Source organism: Pan paniscus, chromosome 3 (assembly GCF_029289425.2).
Source record: "Pan paniscus chromosome 3, NHGRI_mPanPan1-v2.0_pri, whole genome shotgun sequence".
Classification (NCBI taxonomy): Eukaryota; Metazoa; Chordata; class Mammalia; order Primates; family Hominidae; genus Pan; species Pan paniscus.
In genome coordinates this window covers 86,889,199-86,902,199 of record NC_073252.2, presented here as the reverse complement: position 1 = coordinate 86,902,199, position 13,001 = coordinate 86,889,199, and the positions used below count along the sequence as shown (strand labels likewise).

Here is a 13,001-nt window from a genome sequence, read left to right as displayed (position 1 = left end):
ATCGACTACTTTGAGGTGATGAGACCTTAAATGAATCATTTCCTAAACGAAATATGCTCTTGAAACTGCTCATAAAAATGTTTTGAAGCGATTCTATTACTCTCATGAAATTAGTCCCATTTGTAACATGTTATTTATGTAAAGAATCATAATTAATGCATACTTATTATCCTCCCTTTCATCTATCTGGCTGGATGGTTTATGACCAACTAATTCCATAGAGAAATTACTTCATTGGTTAAGTCTTGGTTTGTGACTAGCTTCTTTGTGGCCTTACATGGATGAGTGTAAGTTTACATGAGCAAACTAAGCTCCACTTAGTTTGGGGTGATTATCTTTGTAATGTCAAATGTCAGAAATGAGGCAGAGCTTGTGAACTATAAGAGATTATTAAGGTACTAACTCTGTCACCAAGATTTTATCTTAAAATCTTCTTTTCTCCAGTTGATCTTTGAAAGCTAAAACTGAGAACACCTTCAAAATATGGTTAGTGTGTCCTTTCTAGGGTGACTTAGTGAGCTGTGAGGGTGATGCCTATCCTTGGTATTAATGGTACTCCATTTGGCCTCCATTGCTGTCTTTCTCAGACATCTTTAGTTACAGCCATATTTGCCTTGGACAGTTAAGTATTTCTGATCCCTATATGGGCTAGAGATGTAAAATGGTAATCCAGAAATGGCTTATGTCCATTAGCTCTGGAGATGTCTCTGTCATCTAAGCCATCTGTCCGTACCTGTGTTCTCTCTGCCAGCTGGTGTCTCTGCTCTTGAGCAATGAAAAGTGTTATATTTCTTTTCCTTAGGTAGGAAAGCCACATCTTAATTTGAGTCCAGGATGAAAAAGATGATACGTCTATTACACAGTGCCATGGCACTTCTGGATGAGTAATGATTCCCAGCCCTGCTAGTTCAAGGACTTACTCGTGTAGCTATTCCATGACCAATACTGCATAGACTATATATGCCAACAAATAATTGGAATGGATGACACAGAAGAGAACATCAAACAGATTTTTAGATAAAGAGGTATAGAATGTAGAACGACACAGGTCCTTGTAACGTAGTATAGTTGTTAGGAGAGAAGACAAAATTTTCTTCTACCAGACACAGGTGCTATGGCTCTAAGCCTCACAACCCATTTACTTTGCTCAATATATAAACCCTGAAGAGGATCCAATGAACTGAGGGAAGAAAACGATCTTCCTTCTCTTTTCCCTTGGGGTATGCTCTAGACTTCACATGATAGTTGCTGCATTCTTAACCTTACCAAAAAACTCAAGGTAGGTCATTGTATGAGGATAAATATCAGATTTATTCAGTGCTAGTATGAAGGTATAAAATAAACAATGATCTATTTCCATTTTGACTTTTATCAGGGGATACAAAATGTACTGATAAAAATTAAAATTATAAGCACACGATAGTTTTGGTTAGTTATTGGATTCTCCTAATGCTTTCATTGATGTTTCTTTTATTAAACAGAGTCATATTAACTATAAGATATGGGATAAAGAAGTATAGTTGTCAAGCAAACAGTTATGGAGTAGAAGCAATTGTTAACTTGTTTTTCTTTTCAAAGCTTAATGTTTTCAGGAACTATGAATCATTTAAGAAGAGATTTTATTCAATAATGAGATGACATGTCACAGTTATTTTTTCTTTAATGTTTTTAAAAATGCCTGTGCAAAGTAAACCGGATACTTAAAATAATGTAAGGTTTTGAGAAAAGTTAGTGACCATATAATTTTTTTAATATACAGTTCCTAAAATAACTTAATAAACATTGAATTTTTTTTCTTTTATTATTATACTTTAAGTTTTAGGGTACATGTGCACATTGTGCAGGTTAGTTACATATGTATACATGTGCCACGCTGGTGCGCTGCACCCACTAACTCGTCATCTAGCATTAGGTATATCTCCCAATGCTATCCCTCCCCCCTCCCCCAACCCCACCACAGTCCCCAGAGTGTGATGTTCCCCTTCCTGTGTCCATGTGATCTCATTGTTCAATTCCCACCTATGAGTGAGAATATGCGGTGTTTGCTTTCTTGTTCTTGCTATAGTTTACTGAGAATGATGATTTCCAATTTCATCCATGTCCCTACAAAGGACATGAACTAATCATTTTTTATGGCTGCATAGTATTCCATGGTGTATATGTGCCACATTTTCTTAATCCAGTCTATCATTGTTGGACATTTGGGTTGGTTCCAAGTCTTTGCTATTGTGAATAGTGCCGCAATAAACATACGTGTGCATGTGTCTTTATAGCAGCATGATTTATAGTCCTTTGGGTATATACCCAGTAATGCGATGGCTGGGTCAACTGGTATTTCTAGTTCTAGATCCCTGAGGAATCGCCACACTGACTTCCACAATGGTTGAACTAGTTTACAGTCCCACCAACAGTGTAAAAGTGTTCCTATTTCTCCACATCCTCTCCAGCACCTGTTGTTTCCTGACTTTTTAATGATTGCCATTCTAACTGGTGTGAGATGGTATCTCATTGTGGTTTTGATTTGCATTTCTCTGATGGCCAATGATGATGAGCATTTTTTCATGTGTTTTTTGGCTGCATAAATGTCTTCTTTTGAGAAGTGTCTGTTCATATCCTTTGCCCACTTTTTGATGGGGTTGTTTGTTTTTTTCTTGTAAATTTGTTTGAGTTCATTGTAGATTCTGGATATTAGCCCTTTGTCAGATGAGTAGGTTGCAAAAATTTTCTCCCATTTTGTAGGTTGCCTGTTCACTCTGATGGTAGTTTCTTTTGCTGTACAGAAGCTCTTTAGTTTAATTAGATCCCATTTGTCAATTTTGTCTTTTGTTGCCATTGCTTTTGGTGTTTTAGACATGAATTTTACCAAGTTTCCAAGTTATTTTAAAATCAGTGTTGATGGGCATGCATACATTTTATGTTTCTTTCATTAACATATATATTATAATTAGTATTCTGCTTTTCCCAGTTAACATTATTTACTTTATGGGTTTCCATGCATCAACCTAGTTTATATGCTTATTGTTTTAGTAAAAGTAATAGTATTAGTAGTAATAGAAATAACAGTGGTGATGATGATAACTAACATCAGTCAAGTGCCAAGCATTGTACTAACTAATGTATATTATCTCATCTAATGATCATAGTATTTCATGTGTTGTCATATCATATTTAGCCATTTTGAATATTTTAGACTTTCTAATTTATCATTAGTATAAAAAGCACAACTATATAAGTGTTAATAAAGAATAACTTTTGAATATGGAATAGTATTATTTTCTTAGATTTTATTACCTATGGTAGAATTAAAGGATATAAGTAGCTTTAGAATTAAAGGATATGACTGATGTATCCTAATGTACCATCTTTCCTCTCTCAAATTACCACTATTGAAAAATTAAATTAGGCCATGTGTGGTGGCTCATGCCTGTAATTCCAGCACTATAGGAGGCTGAGGTGGGTGGATCACGTGAGGCCAGGAGTTCTAGACCAGCCTGGCCAACTTGGCAAAACCCTGTCTCTACTCAAAATACAAAAATTAGCTGGCCATGGTGGCGCATGCCTGTAATCTCAGCTACTCAGGAGGTTGAGGCACAAGAATTGCTTGAACCTGGGAGGCTGAGGTTGCAGTGAGCCAAGATCGCCACTGCACTCCAGCCTGAGTGACAGAGTGAGACTCTGTCTCAAAAAATAAAAATAAAATTAATACTTATCATTTCCATGCATGTTATTATAGGAACACTGCATATCTATATATATACTTATACATAATATATGCTATAGTCTTTGCATGTTTTAAAACATTATATAAAATAGTACATAGTGTGTTGCCTTCTGTGGCTTCATTTTTTTTCTGTTCAATATGCTGTCAATATTAACTTTCAGTAAGAATATGGTTGTTATTCTAATTTTTCCCCAATACTTAGATTGTCTCCAATATTTAAGTCACTTCCAATAGTTTGCTATTACAAACATTTTTAAGTGAATAATTTTCATGTGACTCATTCTATGCACATGGAAATATTAGATCGTAAGCATGTGCATCTTTAACTTGTCAGGACATTACAAATGCTCTTAGGATGTTGCATCAATTTACATGCTAACATCTGTATATGACTGCTTCCATTTTTCACATCCTCACCAGTCCTTGGTAATAGGAGTTTTTGTTGTTACTGCTTTTTCTCAGCCTAATGGTTATAAGATGCATCTTGCTATTGCCTTAATTTGGATTGCACTAATTTCTAGTTGTGCCAGAGACACTGAATATCCATGTGTTTCCCAGCCCCTTTGCAGTTAGGTCGGGCCAGTCAACTACTTTCGGTCAATATAGTGTTACTTCAGGAGAGAATTCAAAAGCTTGTGCGTAACTCTTGAACTGTTTCTTTTTTTTTTTTTTTTTTGAGACGGAGTCTCGCTCCATCAGCCTGGCTGGAGTGCAGTGGCGCGATCTCGGCTCACTGCAGCTCCGCCTCCCGGGTTCACGCCATTCTCCTGCCTCAGCCTCCCGAGTAGCTAGCTGTAGGTGGGACTACAGGCGCCCGCCACCACGCCCGGCTTATTTATTTATTTATTCATTCATTCATTCATTCATTGAGACAGAGTCTGGCTCTGTCCCCCAGGCTGGAGTGCAGTGGCACAATCTCGGCTCACTGCAAGCTCCGCCTCCTGGGTTCACGCCATTCTCCTGTCTCAACCTCCTGAGTAGCTGGGACTACAGGCGCCCGCCACCACGCCCGGCTAATTGTTTGTATTTTTAGTAAGACGGGGTTTCACCGTGTTAGCCAAGATGGTCTCAATCTCATGACCTCGTGATCCGCCCGCCTTGGCCTCCCAAAGTGCTGGGATTAAAGGCGTGAGCCACTGCACCCAGCCTGAACTGTTTCTTATTGTACGGCAGCTGCACAGTGGAGCATTGACCTTTTCGTTTCTTTGTGGAGCAGAGCCCCCTGTCAACCTATTTTGGATCTGTGTCATGACCAAAAAATAAACCTCTGTTTTGTGAAGCTACTGAGATTTGGGGTTTAATTTGTAAACTCATCATAATGAAGTCTATCCTGATTAATACAAATGGGCAGTTTTTCATATGTTTATGTTGTCATATGTTTATTAAGCTTTGATCATATCTGTGATGATTAATTTGTGTGCTGCTTTCTTCTATCACTGATAGTTTTACTATTGGATTATCACTTTTTTAATGATTTGTAAGAGTTTGTTTGTTAGCTGTTACCAGTTGTATGTATTCAAAGTACCTTTTCTCAGTTTTTTGGTTTTCTTTTCATATTGAATATAGTACCTTTTAATGTATAAAAGATTTTTTAAATATGATCAAATAAATCAATATTGTATCAACTAAAAATAATGTAATATCAGCAAAAAATAATGAGCATTGTTTATTCTTTTTCAAGCCTTTTATCATTTGACTTGTTTTCTTTTTTTCTTTCTTTTGGTTTTGTCCTACTGTGTTGGTAGTGCTTTCAGTACAAGGTTAGGTAAAAGCGGTGATAGCATGCCTCCTTGACTTAATCCCAGATTTTAAGGGAAAATTTCTACATCTGACTTTTAAGTATGATCTTGGCACTTAAAAAAATAATTATTTTAGAATGCCAGACACATAGTGGACCCTTAATAAAGACTTGAAAGTGAACAAATAAATTATTCAACTGCTACCTTTATTTTGTATGAAAGTAGTTGGCATCAGTATTTTTGTTGTTGTTGTTTCTTTCTTTTAGAAGACAGGGCCAGGTGCAGTGGCTCACGCCTGTAATCCCAGCACTTTGGGAGGCCGAGGCGGGCAGGTCACGAGGTCAGGAGATCGAGACCATCCTGGCTAACATGGTGAAACCCCATCTCTACTAAAAATACAAAAAATTAGCCAGGCGTGGTGGCGGGCGCCTGTAGTCCCAGCTACTCGGGAGGCTGAGGCAGTAGAATGGTGTGAACCCGGGAGGTGGAGCTTGCAGTGAGCCGAGATCTCGCCACTGCACTCCAGCCTGGGTGACAGAGCCAGACTCCGTCTCAAAAAAAAAAAAAAAAAAAAAAAAAGACAGGATCTTGCTCTGTCTGGCCCAGGCTGGAGTGCAGCGGCTCAATCTTAGCTCACTGAAACCTCAGCCTCCTGAGTTTAAACGATCTGCCTGCCTCAGACTCCCGAATAGCTTAGACTACAAGTGGCCACCATGCCCAGCTAATTGTTTTATTTTTTGTAGAGACAGGGTCTCACATCATTGTCCAGGTGGGTCTCAAACTCCTGGCTTTAAGCACTCCTCCCACCTCGGCCTCCCAAAGTGCTGGGATTACAGGCTAAGCCACTGTGCCCAGCCAGTATGTTTTTATATCTGTTTTCCTTTATATATCTGCTTATTACTGGGTTTATGACATTTGCTGTGTTTGGTAGTTATGCTTTATGACCTTAAGGAGGCTCTCTCATATCTGTAGTTTGCTAAGAGTTTTTGTCTTAAATGAGTTAAATTTTAGCAATGTTTTCTTCTGCATCTCTTAAGATAATTGTATGGCTTTTCTCTTTTACTCTTTTATTGTGAGGAGTTTTATTGATAGATTCCTCTAACCTTCAACCAAGATTGTATCACTGGAATAAACCAGTTCTCAACCTGGCCTGGATACATATTTTTAAATATCTTATGGGTTTTGAGTAGCTGATTTTTTGTTTAGTATGGTTGTATCCATGTTTCTAAATGTGTTTTGTTCTACATGCTTTTAGTATAAATGTTGTACAGCCTAATAAAGTGAATTGGAGAGAGTCCCTCTTCTTTTTTTCTTACTCTTTTTCCTTTTTCTTGAGGCAGGTTCTCTCTGTCTCACCCAGGCTGGAGGGCAGTGGCATGATCACAGCTCACTGCAGCCTCAATCTCCCATGTTCGTGCCTCCCAATTCAGCCTCCTGAGTAGCTGGAACTATAGACATGTGCCACCACACCTGGTTAATTTTTGTATTTTTTGTAGAGACGTGGTTTTGCCATGTTGTCCAGGCTGGTCTCAAACTCCTAAGCTCAAGCGATCCACCTGCCTCAGCCTCTCAACGTGCTGAGATTACAGGCGTGAGCTGCCGTGCCTGGCCCAAGTCCCTTTTTTCTAATCTCTGAAACAATTTAAGATTGGGACTATCAATTGCTTTACTATTTGGTAGAACGTACTGATAAAACTTTCTGGGTCTGATAGTGTTTATTGGCTTATTTGTTTTTGATGTTTTTGTTTTTTATTTGGTTTTGGTAAATGGCTTTTAATAATCAATTTCTTTTATGGATCTAGGTCTATTCACGTTTCTGTTCTGAATTTGTTTTGATAAGTGTTCTAGGAAATTGTCTATTTTAAGCAATTAAATTTATCAGCATAAATATTTTAATGTTAACTCTTATTTTTAAAATATTCTAGCTGTAGTTACAAACTTCTTTTCATTTGTAGTATTCTCTTTTGAGACCTTCTCTTTTTTGCTCCTGATTGGGCATGCTAGAAATTTGTCTATTTTAATTATACTTTCAGAGAACCAGCTTTTATTTTTGTTGATTCTCTACTGTATGTTTGTTTCCTATTTCATTGATTTCTGATTGTTATTTCCTTTCTTTTCTGCATCTATTGTCCATATAGAGATCTTTGTTTTTTTCTGTCTGTCAGCTTTTCCTCCATAGACATATATTTTAAATATGGTACTTATGTGTTGTGATATTGAAGCTTAATTATCAATTCCATGAGTGTATTTGCTCTATCTACTGAAAGTCTCTTTTGAGGTGTTGAGTCTTTCCAGATGCTATAAGCAGTTGTAACCCTAGGCCAAGGAATAAAAGGGACTCTATGAGAGTCTCTAGATCAGTACTGCTGGGAAATCCAGTGCATATCCAGCTTGTTCTCCCTGGTTCGGAGGATCCAGCTTCCTAAGAGACTGGGTTTAGATACCTGACCTGCCCTGGACCTGAATCATCTCCTCTTGTGTATCTTCCCTGCTTTGATAAGCACCCTGAAGCTTAGGCTCAGTTTGAACATTTCATCCCATCTATTGTATGCCAGGTGCTGGGATGCAAAGGTGAACAGCCACTGCCTCTTACCTCAAGGAGCCAGGCTGAGCTGGAGACCAGACAGACATACAGGCAACTAAATGAAAACATCACATGTGCTGGACTGATTTTCTGACCTCCAGTCTACCTTTGGTTTCACCTTCCTATTTGGCAAAGAACCAAATTATCCTGGTTGCCCTCATTTTTCATTAACCCTAAAGCTCTCACTGACCTCTTTGTTCCAGTTTCCCTTTATTTGCTGTGTTCTACAATTATGACCAATGCCTAGCCAAGGTTTTTAATGCTAACTGCTGTAACAAACATCCCCATTATAGTATGGGCTATGTTCAAAATCAGTGTATTTCTCGGTTCTTTCACAGTCTGTTGCAGGTAGAGTGGGATTCCTAGGCAGCAAGACCCTAAGCAGTGATTCTAGTCACAGGCTGCTTCCATCTTCTACTGGTTTCATCTGAAAACATGCCCTCTGAAATGGACACTGAAAAAGAAGATAGAAGGCGTGTGCAAAGTTCACAGGTCCATAACCGCCACAGCACAGAAGTGATACTTATCCCTTCTACTTACATTCCAGAACTCAGTAACATTCTTGGAAGTCTGGGAAATGTCATCTTCCAGTGAGCACAGGAAGAGGGAATGAAATAGGAGTTGATGAATACATAGTATTATTGCCACAACTCACCCTCCTGTTTGCCACCTATATTTTTCCATTTCTTTTATCATGCAAGAAACACATTTACTCCCTCTACAAAGATGAAAATCCAAAGAACCAAGCAGTCATTACAACCAGCTTAGACCAGAATTTCCTGGTAATACATGAGTACTCCATCTGGTCTAGACATGGCTCTTCTTGGTCTGAGGATCTATGAAATAAAAAGACGAATTGCCTGTCCCTCCCTCCACACACATATTGCCATATACAAATCAGACAGCATAACCACACTCAACAATCCCATTCACACTTCAGCAGTATACAAATGGGACAGTATAACCACACTCAACAATGCCATTCACACTTCAGTACACAAACACACACACGCACAGAAAGTAGTGGAGGCTCCCTGATTAGACCTAAATTCTGTTTTCTGTGAGGAATTCCATTGCCTGTTTTCTTTCTGGCTGCTGCCTTCACCCTCTGCGATTCCCCTCCTTGTCATTATTCCCCTGGGAGTGGGTATAGGGAGTGTGTTCCTTCAACTGTGCAGCTTTCCTACTGTTCATGAAAGTCTGGTGACTCGAGGAATTTTTTTTTTTTTTTTTTTTTTTGGAGATGGAGTCTCGCTCCGTCGCCCAGGCTGGAGTGCAGTGGCACAATCTCGGCTCACTGCAAGCTCCGCCTCCCGGGTTCACACCATTCTCCTGCCTCAGCCTCCTGAGTAGCTGGGACTGCAGGCACCCGCTAACACACCTGGCTAATTTTTTTTTTTTTTTTTTTAGTATTTTTAGTAGAGACGGGGTTTCACTGTGATAGCCAGGATGGTCTCGATCTCCTGACCCGGTGATCCGCCCACCTTGGCCTCCCAAAATTCTGGGATTACAGGCGTGAGCCACCATGCCTGGCCTCAAGAATTGTTTTAAGCCTTGAACGACAAAGGCTTGTTTAGTCTGGGCTGATTTATTTATTTATTTACTTTTAATGATAGTAGTGGTAGTTGCTTAGTTGGTTTGTTGTGGCTTGAAGGAAGTTGACAGTAAGTTTACTCAAAAATGTAAAAATTGACTTTTGATCTGTTTGCTTTCAGTCAGGTCCATGTGCCAGCTCTAATACCCAAAGTAGCATTGTCTTTTCGTCTGCCTTTCAAATCTCAAGAGAAATCCTCTCACTGGAAGACATTTACCAGAATCCTACTGGCAGAAGATTCTGGAAAATACAGTTTCTGGGCTTTAAGCCTGGCAGTACAAAGCTATCTTATAAAAATTATATGAAATTATGTTTCAAATAAGCAAAATAAACCATATGTGCTGTTAAATTGATTAGAGCTGGCTTCATGGAGGAGACAGAATTTAAGTAGAAAATGTAAAAAGAAGAACTGGAAACTGGCCAGAGGAAAGATTTCAGTTAGAATGACATAAGCAAAGAATATAAGGAGAAAATGAGCATCATATGCTTTGAGCAGAGTTGATAGACCAGTCTATAATGGGTAGAAGGTTGATGAAGGGACGTATTAGAAGATAAATTCTGAAAAATAGGCTGCAGCCAAATTGTAGAGTGGTTTGATTTTTAAATCTTGCATAAAGATTGCCTTGCTGTCTGACAAAATTTACTAAACAAAATCAAGAGCAAACAAACATAAAACAAATTTAAAGAATAAAGGGAAATTTATTTTCTTGTCTCAGAGAGGTTTTAGAAAAATAACAAGAAAGGCACATATGGACCAGGCACGGTGGCTCACGCCTGTAATCCCAGCACGTTGGGAGGCCAAGGCAAGCAGATCACTGGAGGCCAGGAGTTTGAGACCAGCCTGGCCAACATAGTGAAACCCTGTCTCTACTAAAAATACAAAAAAATTAGCTGGGCATGGTGGCACGCATCTGGAATCCCAGCTATTCGGGAGGCTAAGGCAAGAGAATCACTTGATCCCTGGAGGCAAAGGCTGCAGTGAGCCGAGATCATGCCACTGCACTCCAGCCTGGGCAACAGAGGGAGACTCTGTCTCAAAAAAAAAAAAAAAAAAAAAGGTACATATGTGAACCAAATGATAATTACCAGAGAGTTATTTTTTCCTGGGTCAGATGACTAGAGAATGAAAGATCTTTGGCTTCAAAGCCTTACAAAAGCAACTGTCACTTAATAGTAATGTATCCTTGAGCTCATTATGGAATATTTAGTTATCTCACTATTCTAAAATTTTTTTGTTTGCAGTTTGTCTTCAATTGGATTTTTCAAAAATTTATTTCTTTATTTATTTATTATTTCAATAGGTTTTTGGGGGAACAGGTGGTGTTTGGTTACATGAACAAGTTCTTTAGTGGTGATTTCTGAGATTTTGGTGCACCTATCACATGAACAGTGTACACTGTACCCAATGTGTAGTCTCACCCCCTCCCACTCTTTCCCCAAGTCCCGAAAGTCCGTTGTATCATTCTTATGCCTTTGCATCCTCAGAGCTTAGCTCCCACTTATGAATGAGAACATACGATGTTTGGTTTTCCATTCCTGAGTTACTTCAATTTAGAATAATGGTCTCTAATCCCATCCAGGTTGTTGCGAATGCCATTATTTTGTTCCTTTTTATGGCTGAGTAGTATTCCATGGGTAATATATATACCATAATTTCTTTCTTTCTTTTTTTTTTTTTTTGAGATAGAGTTTCACTCTTGTGGCCCAGGCTGGAGTGCAATGGCATCATCTCAGCTCACTGCAACCTCCACCTCCCGGGCTCAAGTGATTCTCGTGCTTCAGCCTCTCGAATAGCTGGGATTACAGGCATGCGTCACCATGCCAAGCTAATTTTTGTATTATTAGCAGAGATGGGGTTTCACCATGTTGGCCAGGCTGGTCTCAAACTCTTGACCTCAAGTGATCCACCCACTTCAGTCTCCCAAAGTGCTGGGATTATAGGCATGAGCCACTGCGCCAGGCCTATATACCATAATTTCTTTCTTTTTTTTTTCTTTTTAAGATGGAGTCTCACTCTTATCATCCAGGCTGGAGTGCAGTGGTGCGATCTTGGCTCACTGCAACCTCTGCCTCCTGGGTTCAAGCAATTCTCCTGCCTCAGCCTCCTGAGTAACTGGGACTACAGGTGCGTGCCACCACGCCTGGCTAATTTTGTAATTCTAGTAGAGATGGGGTTTCACCATGTTGGCCAGGCTGGTTTCAAACTCCTGACCTTAGGTGATCTGCCTGCCTCGGCCTCCCAAAGTGCTGGGATTACAGGTGTGAGCCACCACACCCAGCCACCAAAATTTCTTTATCCACTCGTTGATTGATAGGCATTTGGGCTGGCTCCATATTTTTGCAATTGCAAATTGTGCTGCTATAAACATGCGTGTGGAAGTATTACTTTTGTTTAATGATTTATCTTCCTCTGGGTAGATACCCAGTAGTGGGATTGCTGGATCAAATGGTAGATCTACTTTTAGTGCTTTAAGGAATCTCCACACTGTTTTCCATAGTAGTTGTACTAGTGTTCATTCCCACCAGCAGTGTAAAAGTGTTCCATTTCACCACATCCATGCCAACGTCTATTTTTTTTTTTTTTTTTTTTTGCTTATGGCCATTCTTGCAGGAGTAAGGTGGTATCACGTTGTGGTTTTGATTTGCATTTCCCTGGTCATTAGTGATGTTGAACATTTTTTCATATGTTTATTGGCCATTTGTATATCTTCTTTTGAGAATTGTCTATTCATGCCTTTAGCCCATTTTTTGATGGGATTGTGTGATTTTTTTTTTTTTTTTTTTTTTTTGCTGATTTGTTTGGATCCTTGTATATTCTGGATATTAGTCCTTTGTCAGATGTATAGATTACAAAGATTTTCTCCCACTCTGTGGGTTGTCTGCTTACTCTGCTGATTGTTTCTTTTGTGGTGCAGAAGCTTTTTAGTATAATTAGGTCCCATCTATTTATCTTTGTTATTGTTGCATATGCTTTTGGGTTCTTGGTCATGAAGTCTTTGCCTAAGCCAATGTCTAGAAGGGGTTTTCCAGTGTCACCTTCTAGAATTTTTGTGGGCTCAGGTCTTAGATTTAAGTCTTTGATCCATCTTGAATTGATTTTTGTAAAAGGTGAGAGATGAGGATCTGGTTTCATTCTTCTACATGTGGCTTGCCAATTATCCCAGCACTATTTGTTGAGTAGGGTGTCCTTTCTCCACTTTATCTTTTAGTTTGCTTCATTGAAGATCCATTGGCATTGGTATTTGGCATTATTTCTGGGTCCTCTATCCTGTTTCATTGGTCTATGTGCCTATTTTTGTACCACGACCATGCTGTTTTGGTGACTATGGCCTTATAGTATAGTTTGAGGTTGGGTAATGTGAT

At 39.1% G+C, this 13,001-nt stretch overlaps 1 protein-coding gene across 9 annotated transcripts in view; it reads left to right on the top strand.

Moving 5' to 3' along the window:
- Window positions 1-13,001, top strand: part of FAM13A (family with sequence similarity 13 member A) — a 384,547-nt gene that overhangs the window by 212,166 nt on the left and 159,380 nt on the right. The gene's annotated exons all lie outside the window — the stretch shown is intronic.